Here is a 14465-nt window from a genome sequence, read left to right on the forward strand (position 1 = left end):
TTTGTATAAATATTTTGGTTGCATTAACTTGTTCTTTATTTAAACTTTGAGTCCAAAGCGTGACTCTTGTCTTTGCAAGAAAACAAATGTTTGTGTATATATAAAAAAAACTTGTGTATATATAAATGGTGTATCTTTGTTGTAGAAATGTATTGTGTTTATGTGTAAACGAAGTAAAATGTCAAGTGTCCTTTTCACACATGAAATAGTGAAAAACTGAAAACAATAAAACAAAAGGGAACAAGTGAAATATACCCAATTAACCCAGGAGTATCACTTGGTTTTTTCCTCAAAACAGAGGACTCAAAGAAGTGTGTAGTTGGCAGATTGTTTTTTCATATAACGAATACATGTTTAAAACACACAACAAATATTTGAGAAATGATGTGGGTTTTGTGCTTTAAAAAAGTGGCCATTGCAGTTTTCAGTTTTAGAAACTTATTGATGGATGTGCACATTTAGTAAAAGAGCAATGTATGCTCCTACAGAGCCATGTATCTATATCTAATTATATATCACATGTTCTATCTAGATTTCTTTCACAAATAGCTCAGTAGAGATAAAAAATACACTAAAACAGGTAGTATGATACTGACAAAAGTACTTAACCTCTTCTCGGTGGTGGACATTCCGCTGGGGTGTGGCCAAATCTTACGCCTGCGCAGATCAGATGGCCCCTGGCCATCCTCTGCACACGTCCACCGTGACATCAGATGGCCGGGGGCCGTCTGACGCATAGAAACGGATAGAAAATCACTGACAAATATAGTGCAAACTCTCATATATCTAACAGCAATGGAGGTACTTTCACAGTCACTGAGGCACTACTCAGGTCCTCTTCCAATCACCCAGCCTCTACTCAAGCAGTCAGTGAATCACTCAGGCACTACCCACACACTTATTCAATCACCCAGGGATTACACATGCACTCTTCTAATCACACAGGCACGGCCTAGGTACTCATTGAACTAGGCAGCCACTCCCCATGCATTCATCCAATCACCCAGGTACTAATCATTCACTTATACAATCACCAATGCTGTACCTATGCACTCATTCAAAAACCTAGGCACAACCCAGGTATTCATCCAAACACTCACTCAAAACCCATGAACTCATTAAGCATGGGCGAATTTTGCGAATTCGCGATCCGCGAATTTGCAAATTCACGATCCGCAAAATTCGCAAATTTGCGGATTTTAGTTTTTTGCGTGTTCGCGGGGTTTTTTGCGTGTTCGCGGGGCTTTTTGCGTCTTCGCGGGCCGCTTGCATAGCGAAGTTACCCATGCAGTCGTTTATGGGAGAGGGAGAGATAGATAGATAGATAGATAGATAGATTGATGGATAGATAGATAGAAAGAGAGAGAAAGAGAGGGTAAGAGAGAGGGAGAGAGAGAACGAGAGAAAGAAAGAGAGGCCGGATCTCTGAAGGGCCAGATTCCTGAGTTGCCCCTACAGAACATACAGCTTTTTATTTTTAGCAAAATGCATATGAAAATTGTGCTGTAAAGGTCTCTTTTAGTTTAACCCCTCCTGACAACTCAAAATGGGTGTATTTGCCATCCTCTCCCTTCTTCCTGTTTTTTATAATTGTAAGTGCTTCCTGACTAGGTTTAATTCCTTGGACAGGTGCCTCGTTGCCTACTTGTAACTATTCTCTGACCCTGCTTCAAGGGTCAGAGCAGGGTCAGAGAATAGTTGCAAGTAGGCAACGAGGCGCCAGGAAGCAATTAGCAGCAGATGTCCAAGTTGAAGTTAATTTGTTTGTAACCCTTTTGTAAAAGGTTACAAAGAAATTAGGTACAACTTTTGCACCTGCTGCTGTAACCCTTGCTTGGCTGAAAATTCGTCCCCGCTGATTCGCGGATTTTACCGCGATTTCGCGAGATTCGCGGATCGCGAAAACGCGGAAAATCCGCAAATTCGCCTGCGAAACGGATTTTACGCCCACCCTTAGAACTCATCCAAATACTGGGGCACAAACCATCCACTCATGGAAACACTCAGGTACTACTCATGCACTTATCCAATTACGCAGGCACTACCATTGCACTCAACCTATCACCCGTCCAGTACCCATACACACAGCCATTAACAATGGACTCTTGCAATCACTCAGACACTAGTTATGTACTCATCTAATCAGCTAGGCACTGCTGATGCACTCATTCAATCATCCTGGTACTACCCATGTACTTATTTAATCAAGCAGGCAGTACCCATTCACTCAGCCAACCACTGAAACACTTCTCATGCACTCATCAAATCTGCCAGGTGCCATGTATGCACTAAAACTATCATGTAGGCACTATCCATGCACTCAACGAATCACCTATATACTATTTATGCGCTCCTGGAATCATGTAGGCACTAGAGATGCACTCATTTAATCACCCAACTGCTATCGATGCACATATTGAGTTATTAGTCATGCACTTATGTAATCATTTAGGCACTACTCATGCACTTATCCAAACACCCAAACTATACTGATATACGCATCTAAACATGCAGGCAGTAACTATGGATTTATGGAACCACGCAAGGAGTTTCCATATACCCCTGGAATCATCTAGGCACTACCTATGTCTTCAGGGAATCACATAACCACTACCTATGCACTCATTCAATCATCTAGAGAGTATTTATATACTCAACCAAAAACACATACACTTCTAAGTTTCAGTGAGGAATATGTCATCTTTTGGGAATGATCGGTTTCTATTTTATGTGTAAATCAGCTATAAACTAGTTTGTAGCTTGGCTAGAGTAAAAATTAAAATATACATTTTTTCACAGTACAATATCTACATAAATACAAATAGTCAGAATGCATAAAAGCTTGGAGGGAAAAAGCACCAGAAGCAACTACAGTATCTATGCACACAAAAGGGGCACAAGGCGTATCGAGGAGACCTCAAAATAACCTATCACAAAACAACCTGGTTTTGCAAGGGGAGTTACCTGGGTTTTTGGCCCTGGACTCGGTGGCCATCTTGAGAAACCTTCCAAACCCACACATTTCTGAAAACTAGACACCCGGGGGAGTGTAGCGAGGTATGCTTACATGGTCCCCCCAACAATTTCCTACCCAGAATCCCCTGCAGCCTTAAGTTGCATCTAAGAAGACTCTTCACCACTTACAAAATAACCGGATTTGGTTCTTCTACAGCACCTTCTACGTACTATTGTTTGATATGTTTTTCGTACATAGACCAAGAACATTTTAGACATCATTTGGGCTAACAGGAATGATGTTTACCAAAGGTTATTCAAAAATTAAGACTGTTTCATAATTGTTGGACATTTTGTACCAGATATAAAAATATCAGAAACAGTTTTAACATACAGTTGCTTTCATTAACCCCTTCCATGCTGGGCCGATTCTGCTGCTGTGCTGGACTTTGGCCCCCAGCCGTCATGAGCACACGAGCACCGTAATGCATGACGGATGGGGGCCGTCATCAGCATGGAAGGGGTTAAGGTAGTAATTGATCAGCAAGCCTCTATTATCACACTTGTAGTGAGTTTAATGCATAGGATCACTAATTTGTAATGATGCACTGTGCACATTTTTTTTTACAATCCAATAATTGTTTTTTCCCAGTGTTTGATGATGATGGTTCATACATAACACTGTTAAAAGTGAAGAAGTATGAAAGCAGAAAACACTAAAAAACACAGAAACATTTTCCAATGTTGTATTAAAGTTTTGGAAAAAAAATATTGTATCTTGTTTTGTTTGTCTAATGTTGAAAATGGAATCCTAACTGATTTTTCTCTGTTTATTTTTTCTGACAGTGGTTGCAGATCAGGATATATTACATGTGGCAAATCATCAATCTATTGAATAATTAATCAAATTGCTACTCATTTACTCATTGTATTTCCCAGGCACTACACTTGCACTCATCCAATCACTTGGGCACTATTCACAGGAAATACACTTGCATTCATCTAATCTCCCAACCACCACTTAGGCACTTATCCGATGACCCAGGCAGTACCCATGAAGTCATCCCTGCACTCAGGCACTACTCATGCAATCATGGACTCACCTAGGCACTATACTTTTACTCTTTCATTCATCCGGGGCCTCCACTTGCCCTTATCCATTCACCCAGGCACTTCACTTGTACTTGTACTCATACAGTCACCCAGGCACTACCCACGCACTCAGTTATTTACTCAGGCACTACCCATACAGTCATGCTATCACCCAGGCACTGCACTCAGACTCAAGTATTCACCCAGCCCTTATAATTGCACTCATCTAGTAACCCAGCCCGTAACTTGCATTTATGCATTCCCCCAGGCACAGCACTTGCACTTATCCAATGATCCAGGCACTGCACCTGCTCTCATGCAATCATCCAGGCACTGCACTTGCACTCATATAATCATTCAGGCATTACCCATGCAGTCATGCAATCACCCAGGTACTACACTTGCCCTCATCAATTCACCCTGACACTGCACCTGCACTCATCCAATAATCCAGGCACTGCACTGGCACTCCTACAATCACCCAGGCACTAATCATGCAATTAACCATTCAATCAAGTACTACACATGCAATCATGCAATTGCCAAGGGACTGCACTTGCACTATTCCATCCATTCACCCAGCCACTACACTTGCACATCATCTAGGCAGTGCACCTGCATCAATACAATCACCCAGGCACTGCATTTTCTCCCATTTTATCTACCAGACATTATACCTGCACTCATCCAATCACCCAGGCAATACCTCAGCAGTAATCCAGTCACCCAGGTACTGCACTTGCAGATATCCAGTCTCACAGACACTACCCAGGCAGTAGTCATGGAGTCTTCCATTCACTCAGGCACTACACAAACAGTCATGTAATCATCCCCGCACTGCACTTGCACTCATTCATATACCCAGCCACTGCACTTGCAATCATCCATTTATCCAGGCACTGCCCCTTACACTCATACAATCACTCAGGCATTATCCATATAGTCATGCAATCACCCAGGCACTACCCATATATTTATCTAATCACCTGGGGACTACTCATGAACTCATCCAATCACCCAGGCAGTACAATGCACTTATCCAATCAAACAGGCACTACTCATTCACTCTTTCGATCACCCAGGCACTACACATGCACTCCTCTAATTATGCATGCATTGCCCATGCAGACATGCAATAACCCATGCAATATACATGCAGTCATTTAGTCACCTGTAGTTGCACTCATCCAATAACACAAGCAGTACACTTGCACATAGCCATCAACCCAGGCACTGCAGTTGCACTCATGCAATAATCCAGGCTCTGAACTTGCGCTCATACAATCACTCAGGCATTACCCATGGAGTCATGCAATCACGAAGGCACTACCATTGTACTCATGCAATCACACAGCCACTACCCATACATTCTTTCAATCACCTAGGCACTACTCATGAACTCATCAAAGCACCCAGGCAGTACAATGCACTCCTCAAATCACTCAGGCACCAATTATAAGCTCATTCAATCACCAAGGTTCTACACATGCACTCATCCAAACATGCATGCACTACACATGCAGTCATTCAATCACCCATCCGCTACATGTGCACTCATTCATTCACACAGGCATTACACTTGCTCTATCTGTTAACCCAGGCACTGAATTTGCTCTCATCCAATGATCCAGGCACTGCATGTGCACTCATCCATTCACCAAGGCACTGCACTTTGACTTATCCAGGTATTGCACTTGCACTCATCCAGTCATCCAGGCAGTGCACTTACGCTCATGCAGTCACTCAGGTTTTCCCCTTGCAGGCACACAATCACCCAAGCACTACACTTGCACATATCTATTCATTCAGGCTCTGCACTTACACTCATACTTTCACTCAGGCATTACCCATGCAGTCATTTATTCACCCAGGCACTACACATGTACTCAACCAATCATCCAGTCACTTCCCATACATTCATCCAATCAACAAGGCACTACTCATGAACTCATCCAATCACCAAGGCAGTACAATGCACTCATGCAATCCTTCAGGTACTTATCAGGCACTCATTCAATCACCCATGCACTACATGAACTCATCAATCATGCATGCACTTCCCATATAGTCATGCAATCACCCACGCACTACACTTATACTAATTCTTTCACCCAGGCACTGCAGTTGCACTCACCCAATCACTCAGGCACTACACTTGCCCTTATCCATTCACCTAGGCACTACACTTGCATTTATCAGTTAACCCCGGCACTGCAGTTGTGCTTCCTATGTCATCCAAGCACTGCACTTGCACTCATAGAATCATCGAGGTAGAGCATTTGAACTCATACAATCACTCAGGCACTACATTTTCACTTATCTATTCTCTCAGGCACTGCACTTGCACTCATTCAATGATCCAGACACTGCACTTGCACTCATGCAATCATCCAGGCACTGCACTGGCACTCATAAAATCACTCAGGCATTGCCCATGCAATCTCCACCAAACAGAAGTATTTCCTCTTGACCATATATAGTAGGTGTATGTTTGGTGGAGATGTCCTAGTATCACAAACGTGTCACCAAACTCAGCAGGAAATACACTTTGGCCTTTTGGTATGCTGTCCATTAATGAAGGAAAAGACAGGAAGACCTTTGCATACTACTAAGGAACACAGGCTGGGCCCAAACGGGCAGAGCTTGCAGGTGATTTGGGGCATTTGCATACTCATGGTAATTAGAAGGGAGACCCATGGTCTCTCTTTTTATATTTTTTACAACCCTCCATGGGAAACTTTTTGGCCCAAAAAATAAGGGGGGAGGCCAATATCAACCCAGGGACCCTAAAACCTGGGGCCAGGCTAAAAGTCAATTAGGGAAGGGGGCCACATAGCCCCACTCCATAGGCTGTAACCTTCCTCCTGGGTGCACTGGAGGCCATGCAGGCATATAGTGTACTACATTGGGGACCCCGGGGATCCTGAATATCCCTGTGGACCCTGCTGGCTCCCTGGCTCCTGCATGTGGCACCAATCATTTCATCTGTTGCCTTGCCCGCTTGGGAGTGGGCAGGGAAACAGATAAGAACTCTGCCCCCAGTGAGTAGGAGCAATTTGACAGGTCCTGCTTGCTGGGAGAAGAGTTAGTGTTTGCTCTCACTTGGCGAGAGCTGTAAATTCTATTGCCAAGCGAGAGCATACAGCTATGTTCCCAGAGTGAGCACCCAGGGCATATTGAGCCCGCCCTGGGAGTGATGGTCTCCCGGGCCATTAATGGCTCCAGTTTTCATGGGTGGGCTCTGGGGAGGTAGTGGCCCATGGGGCCATATATGGCCTGGAAGTGGGGCTGCGCAGCCCCACTCCTCGTTATAACTAATTTTTTGTCCTGGAGAGGTGGCGGCCCCTGAGCAATTTTTTTACATTTTAGGGGTATCCATGCTGCTGCCCTCTTTTTATCCGTATATGACCCCCTCCTAATTAATAATGAAGCCCTGGTGAGGTGGAAGTCCCAATGCTCAAACTGGCATGCAGCCCCCTCCCCATTTCTTATATATAAATACTCCTCTGGGACCTGGCCCACTAAGGGGCTGAATGTGAAACAAGCGCGGTATGCCGCAATTATTGTTTTTTAAACTTTGCCATATATTCTTGAATCCTCACAATTGTGCGACACAAATTCAAATACATTGGGGGGGGGGGGGTGGCTCTCTAGGGGACCCTAGTACAATGCCTAGGGGTTCAGGTTAATCCTACCCTGACCCCTTTTCTTTTTTTGTTCTTCTTTTTTTTAGATTTAGCTGTTTCCGAGTCCCAAAAAGGCAGATTCTTGGTTGAAGTTTTGGTAGACAATCAGGTCTGTGCACAAAATCATCACATGGGTGTCATTATTTGCGAGGGCTTTGCAACCCTTGATATACAACTTTGGATTTCCTTTAATATCTTAACCTACTGAACAGATATACACTGAATAACAAAAAAGGGACTTTCTGGACAAAAGCTGCCAAATTAAGTGTAATTCCATTCAGATGTTCGGGCTGTGGTCGTGTATAAAATCTTAATGGGAATTAACACGGGAAACACATTTTCGTTATCCTCACTCCTTGATCAGGATCAAGGAGTGAGGATAACTCAGAAACGCATAGGGGCACCCGTTTGCTATAAATAAAAACGTCTGAATTGCACTGAGGTCTTGGCACCAGCGAGTTTCATTTCTCGGTAAGCTGGTCTGTGTTTGAATATATATATATATCTCGGGATACCAACATGAGGCATGCTGGGATTTGGAGTTCGTCTTCATTACACACAAACTCTGATTGGTGCGCAGACAGCGCAAGGAGGAGTGGAATTAGTGCTGGTGATTATTTTAAACAGGATGAGAGCATCAGGGCCGCGATCTTTACAGCTGAAGGCGCTGAAGAAGGCCAACCACCGAAATGCATCCGCCAGAGCTGGGACTTCGAGAAATAAAGCTGTGTCCACCCTGTTCTCCCCTTGTGGCCTCTGTTCTTTTTCGTCAAAAAGGATTCCCGTCATATATTCTGAGCCAGCCAGCGGCTCAGTCCAGATGGCCCTGCAGCACTAAGCGACCGAATGTAAACTGGCACATCGCTGCTTGCAGCATATCTATAACCAGGAGACTGGTATCTTCGGAGTCCACCATGATCGACCGGAAGGAGTGAGAGGATCGAGGTATTATACTTCAGTAGGGCGACTTGTCTCGCATTTGACAGCCCCCGCTCATCTACCAACCAAGCGCATCTGGCAGCTGCAGTATACAAGGGGACACAGAAAGGACGCATCTTATTTCAAACGGCTCCATGACCCGCCCGACTCACCTGAAGTCTGCACTGCCAACATTGAACACTCACTCCTCCACGCCACCATCTCGAGATACCAACATGAGGCATGCTGGAATTTGGAGTTCGTCTTCATTACACACGAACTCTGATTGGTGCGCAGACAGTGCAAGGAGGAGGGGAATTAGTGCCGGTGATTATTTTAAACAGGATGAGAGCATCAGGGCCGCGATATTTACAGCTGAAGGCGCTGAAGAAGGCCAACCGCCAAAATGCATCCGCCAGAGCTGGGACTTCGAGAAATAAAGCTGTGTCCACCCTGTTCTCCCCTTGTGGCCTCTGTTCTTTTTCGTCGAAAAGGATTCACGGAAGGAGTGTTTTACTCCGAAACGCGTAGGTTCTTGTGTTCGCAATAAACTGCACTTTTGAATCGTGGCCACTGCTCCTGTGTGGTTTCGTCCCGGGACTGGAGGAGGGAACCTGCTGGTGAAAATCATGCTAATATACGGGGGCTACCCCTGCCGTGTGCCCGCCGAACAAGAGGCTTGGGGAATAGCCACAACTGCGTGTTTATATATATATATATATATATATATATATATATATATATATATATATATATATATATATATATATATATAAATCACTAAGAAAACATAGGTTTCAGGCCATATATAGTTAGGAATTAGCATTTAAAAAACCTTTGAAATTCACTCAAAAAAGTAAGTTTTAGGGGTGTTATAGTTAGCTGGGCATTTCACTCATACAAAACCATTGAAATTGCTACTGTACAGTTAGTTGTACTAACTATATTTCGCGCACCCGCAATCCACTGCTGACGATGTCACATAATAGGTCATTCATGACATGGTCAGTGACATCACTGATGACATCTCAAATGACATCACTGATGACATCATTGATGACATCATCCACGTGACAATCACATACACCTTTTCATACACTAGTAACATCTTTCATCACTCTTTGTAAAATACAGAGTATCATATTTGAATCCATTGTCACAGCAATATAAGTATCTAAAAACCCACTCAGTGATTCATAGATGTATACACACATCTAATTACTTACCTGTAGATTCACTCATACATGCTGTTAATGAACAATAGAACACTATCAAAAATACTTATACACCTATATCGACATTACGCACCAGCACACATCCTATTCACATATGAAATCATCCTACGCACTTATGCAAAAAATGGATCATACTTACATATTTACTTAGCTACACACATACAAACACCACTTCATCTATTCATTTAGATAGTAAGTCATACTTAGTGAATTATAAAATCACTATTACAAGTATACAGTTATCCATACAGTCACTCACACAATCATTGAGTCTTATGTATACTTATTTATATACAACAACTGACACATACACTGCCTTTTATTTTTCTAGTTTGTTGGACATGTACCATTGAGAAATATGTTTGCTCGTCACCATACCCATAAAGATATTCACTCACCCAAACAACTGTTAGAACATGTAGATTTAACTTCATATATCTACTGAATCAACTATTCACACATCTTTGGGCAGTCACACACCCCCCACCGAACCACACACACATTCACTCTCCCATACAAATACTCAGTTAACTAATCAATAACTAATATAGACTTTCACATAGTTGTAACCAACTGGAGAACCAGTTTACACAACAACTGACAAAGCGATACAGATATTCACACAGTGTAATCACTATCCACTATATTCAGTGAGACACTATAAATTGGTAAAATAAACAGTCAATTACACTCCTACTAAATCCTCCATCCAAATATTTATTTTTATATATCCACTCATTCTTCAATGAAAGTTGCTATATATATATAATGCATATTTAAATAACGAAGCAAACCACATTCACTGGATGATGTCATCAGTTATGAACAAGAAACAGCACTCACATTTGTGCCAACAATGCTTTTTATTGACAACCCTAGCACAGACAAGATGCGTTTCGGCGCTTAGCCTTCGTCAATTGTGGTTCAGAGCGCGCCACCATTTCATTTAAATGCATTTCATTAGGTCTTTGCATGAAAGTCATAGGCATAGAAAGAAGACTACGAGGTTCCATACCCATCGCCATTTTGAAACGTGCAATGCACTTTAAAAGCAAAAAAAAGAAAATAGATACATTCTGAAATTGCTAGTCTCCCATCAAAATGTAGTATTTAACCGGTATAAACCTATTTACTACAATATTGATCATCAGTTCATCTAGCCCTGGATGGGCATTGCAACAAGCACAATTAATACAGCCCATTGATGGGCAAACTCCCATTTATACACATGCTAGACCATTAAAATCATCATCAGTTCATCAGTTCAAAAAGAATACTCTTAATACAATAGGATACTCAGACATTAGCAAGAACAATCTAATAAACAAACAGTCAATCTTCTGTCAATACCCATTGTTTCAACTGTGTGCCTATTAACCCAGATGTGCTGCTAATTCTTCATGTGTATTTAAACCTGTCAGGCTCTTGCTTTGTAAGTCTATTATATAGCGTGATTCTAAACGCCTTAGTTTCTGCAAACGATCTCCCCCTCTGGGGTGTACAGGCACGCTCTCCAGACAAAAACAGGACAATAGATCGCTATTGTGCCCATGCATTTCTTTAAAATGCCTGGCAACAGGATAAGATTCACTGATATAACGTAGCCCACAAGGACACACCAGACAATATACGACATATGGGGTAGTGCAGGTTAGAAATGTATTGATTTTTTGGGGAAATTTGAGACCTGGAATTTTTTTATGTTAAGGTCCTTTTGCTTATTTTACAAGCCTTTCATCGGCCACAAGGATAGACACCATTCAGTGGTATTTGACTAGGGGTACTAGTTTTTGTCGAATGATGGCTATGGACCAAATGATCTTTCAAAGCCCTGGCTTTACGAATTGTCACCATAGGATTGGATGGTAAATCATCTTTAATGATGTTATCAGTAAGCAGGATATTCCAGTTCTTACATAGTATCTTTCTCACTCGACCTGCATTCTCTGAGAAAGTCGTGATCAGCCTGAAGGTCCCCTTATCTGTATTCACTTTCTGCTTAGGTTTTAATAGCTCCAATCTGGGCCGGTTGTTCACTCTTGTTAAGGCTTGTGTTAATACTCCCTCATTGTACCTACATACTCTGAAACGATCCATACAAAGTTTGGCAGATTTCTGAAATTCCCTTTCAGTGGAATTATTTCTTTTCAGTCTCAAGAGTTCGCCACATGGTATACTCTTTATAAGTTGTTTAGGATGGCTACTTGTGGCATACAGAGTAGAGTTCCCTGCGGTGGTTTTACAGAACAATTTGGTATATAATTGTCCTTCCTCAATGTACATAGTTAAATCCAGGTAATTTACACTAGATATACTGATCTCTCCTCTGAATCTCAAATTTACAATGTTATCATTGAGCACATTGACATATGGTGTGGCTTCTGCCACAGACCCCTCAAATATAATAAGGAGATCGTTAATGTAACAATGCCAAGCTTTGATTCTATTGTTCCACATTAAATTGGCGTTAGCCCAGGCTTCCTGCCCCTCCCACCAGCCAACGCAAAGATTCGCGTAGCTAGGGGCGGAGCAGGAACCCATTGCCACGCCTGACATTTGCCTGTATAGCTGACCATTGAACACAAAGATGTTATTATTTAGACTAAATGTTAAAAACTCTATTAAAATTTTGTTGTGTTCGTAAAACCTGATTTGTTTAGTTTGTAGAAAACTATGGACAGCTTTCAGTCCATCTGTATTTGCAATGCTGGTATATAAGCTGGTAATATCCAGCACCATAATACAATACCCTCTTTGCCAAACAAAACTCCCCATCAAATTCAGAAAATGAGTAGTGTTTTTAAGATAAGATTTTAAAGAAGTCACATGCGGAAACAAAAAAGAATCAATGTGCATGGAGAGATGTTTAGTCAGTCCCCATTGTGATGCCACAATAATTCGTCCCGGAGGATTAACTTTATCCTTGTGCACCTTAGGAAGGTGATAAAATGTGGGAGTAACTGGATTCAAGCAGCGCAAAAATAGAAACTCATCAGTGTTCAACATGTCCTTTTTGTACCATTTGGAGATCATATTATGAAATTCTCTAATACTTTGTTGGTAAATCGAATTAGTGATCTTATGATAGCAAATTGTATCGTACAGCTGGCGACAGGCTTCCATCTAATACTGTGTCCTAGTCATCAATACAATATGTCCTCTCTTGTCCGAGGGTTTGCAAACTAGGGAGGAGTCATCGCATAGTTTATTAAATGCCATTTGATGTTTCTTGGTGACATTTTTAGGTTTATCCTGATATTGTGTATCGTGTCTTAATCTCGCCAGATCTTTTATAACAGCATCTGAGAAAGTATCAATGGCATCAAACGATGTGGGAGGCATAAACCCAGAAGCAGGTTTAAAAGTACTAATGCCCCCTTTTTGTTGGATGTCCATTTCAGCCAGCATTTGCGTATTCCTCAAATTGATATTCTCCCCTTCATTTATCTCAGTTCTTAGTTCTTCCATAGTTTTTACTCCACTAAGATCTTTGTAAGAGAAAACATCCAAAGTATTACTGGATTCTCCTGTAGTTGGTTTCACAGGGGCTGGTCTAAGTTTGAAAAATGTATGCAACTTTAGCTTCCGAGTAAACTTGAATAAGTCTATTCTGGTTTGTGCGAATTCAAATTTTCTTTGTGGACAGAAGGAAAGACCTAATTCAAGTATAGACTCCTCTTCTTCAGATAGTAATCTAGGTGTCAGATTGATGATAGTCAAATTATCTGCCATACTTAATTTCTCTTGTTGTAGGTCTTTTTGCTGCGAGTTACCGGGGGTGAGCCGACCACGTTTATGGCCCCGCCCCCTCCTCCTCGTCTTCCTCTTGCCGCTCTTATTTCCGGCGGTTTTCCTCTGCCACCCTCCAGTTGTTGCTTCCTCATGAATTTGAATATAACAGTGGATCTGGACTCTCATAGGCAGGTATGGTGTAGATTCTGAGACCCTTTGGCACATGATTCACTTCGATATAATTTTGTAAAGAGGTCGCCTCCCACCATTTTCGTATTTCGCGCTCGTATAGGCTTTCCAATGTGACCAATTTAGTGGTGAGATTGGTAGTGCTTCCGCTTGCATTACTGGGACCGGCTTTGTTCACCCCATTAGCATTTTGCTGCTTTATAAACATTCCTTGTGCAGCTTCATGGCGTTCTGTTTCACAAAACATAACTAAAACTTCAATGCTGTAGCCGCAGCTTATCAATTTTGTGCTACTGTCCCCCTATGCTCTGTGTAGGTTAAAGTTCATAAAGTACAAATTAGTGTTAAGTCGCCCGCATCTTATCGGAGTTCATGCTGTCTCCAAAGTTATCCGTAGTAATTCACGGTACTTCACGGTAGGAAATCCCGGTAGTCGATGTACTGAGCGGCCACATTGTCTCAAATTGCACTATTCACTTCACGGTGCAGCAGGAAATATTCCATTCTCGCTCCAAGTCCACCAGTCTGCTGCATACGCAAGTGGGTGCTCCTTAAGCGGGGGTTTACCCGCCAACGAAATTACTGCTCCCAGGTTCTTTCAACGTTCATTCTTCGAACAAGAAACAGCACTCACAGGGGGGAGGTTTTTGCCAACAAT

Source organism: Lissotriton vulgaris, chromosome 5 (genome assembly GCF_964263255.1).
Source record: "Lissotriton vulgaris chromosome 5, aLisVul1.2, whole genome shotgun sequence".
NCBI classification, from domain to species: domain Eukaryota; kingdom Metazoa; phylum Chordata; class Amphibia; order Caudata; family Salamandridae; genus Lissotriton; species Lissotriton vulgaris.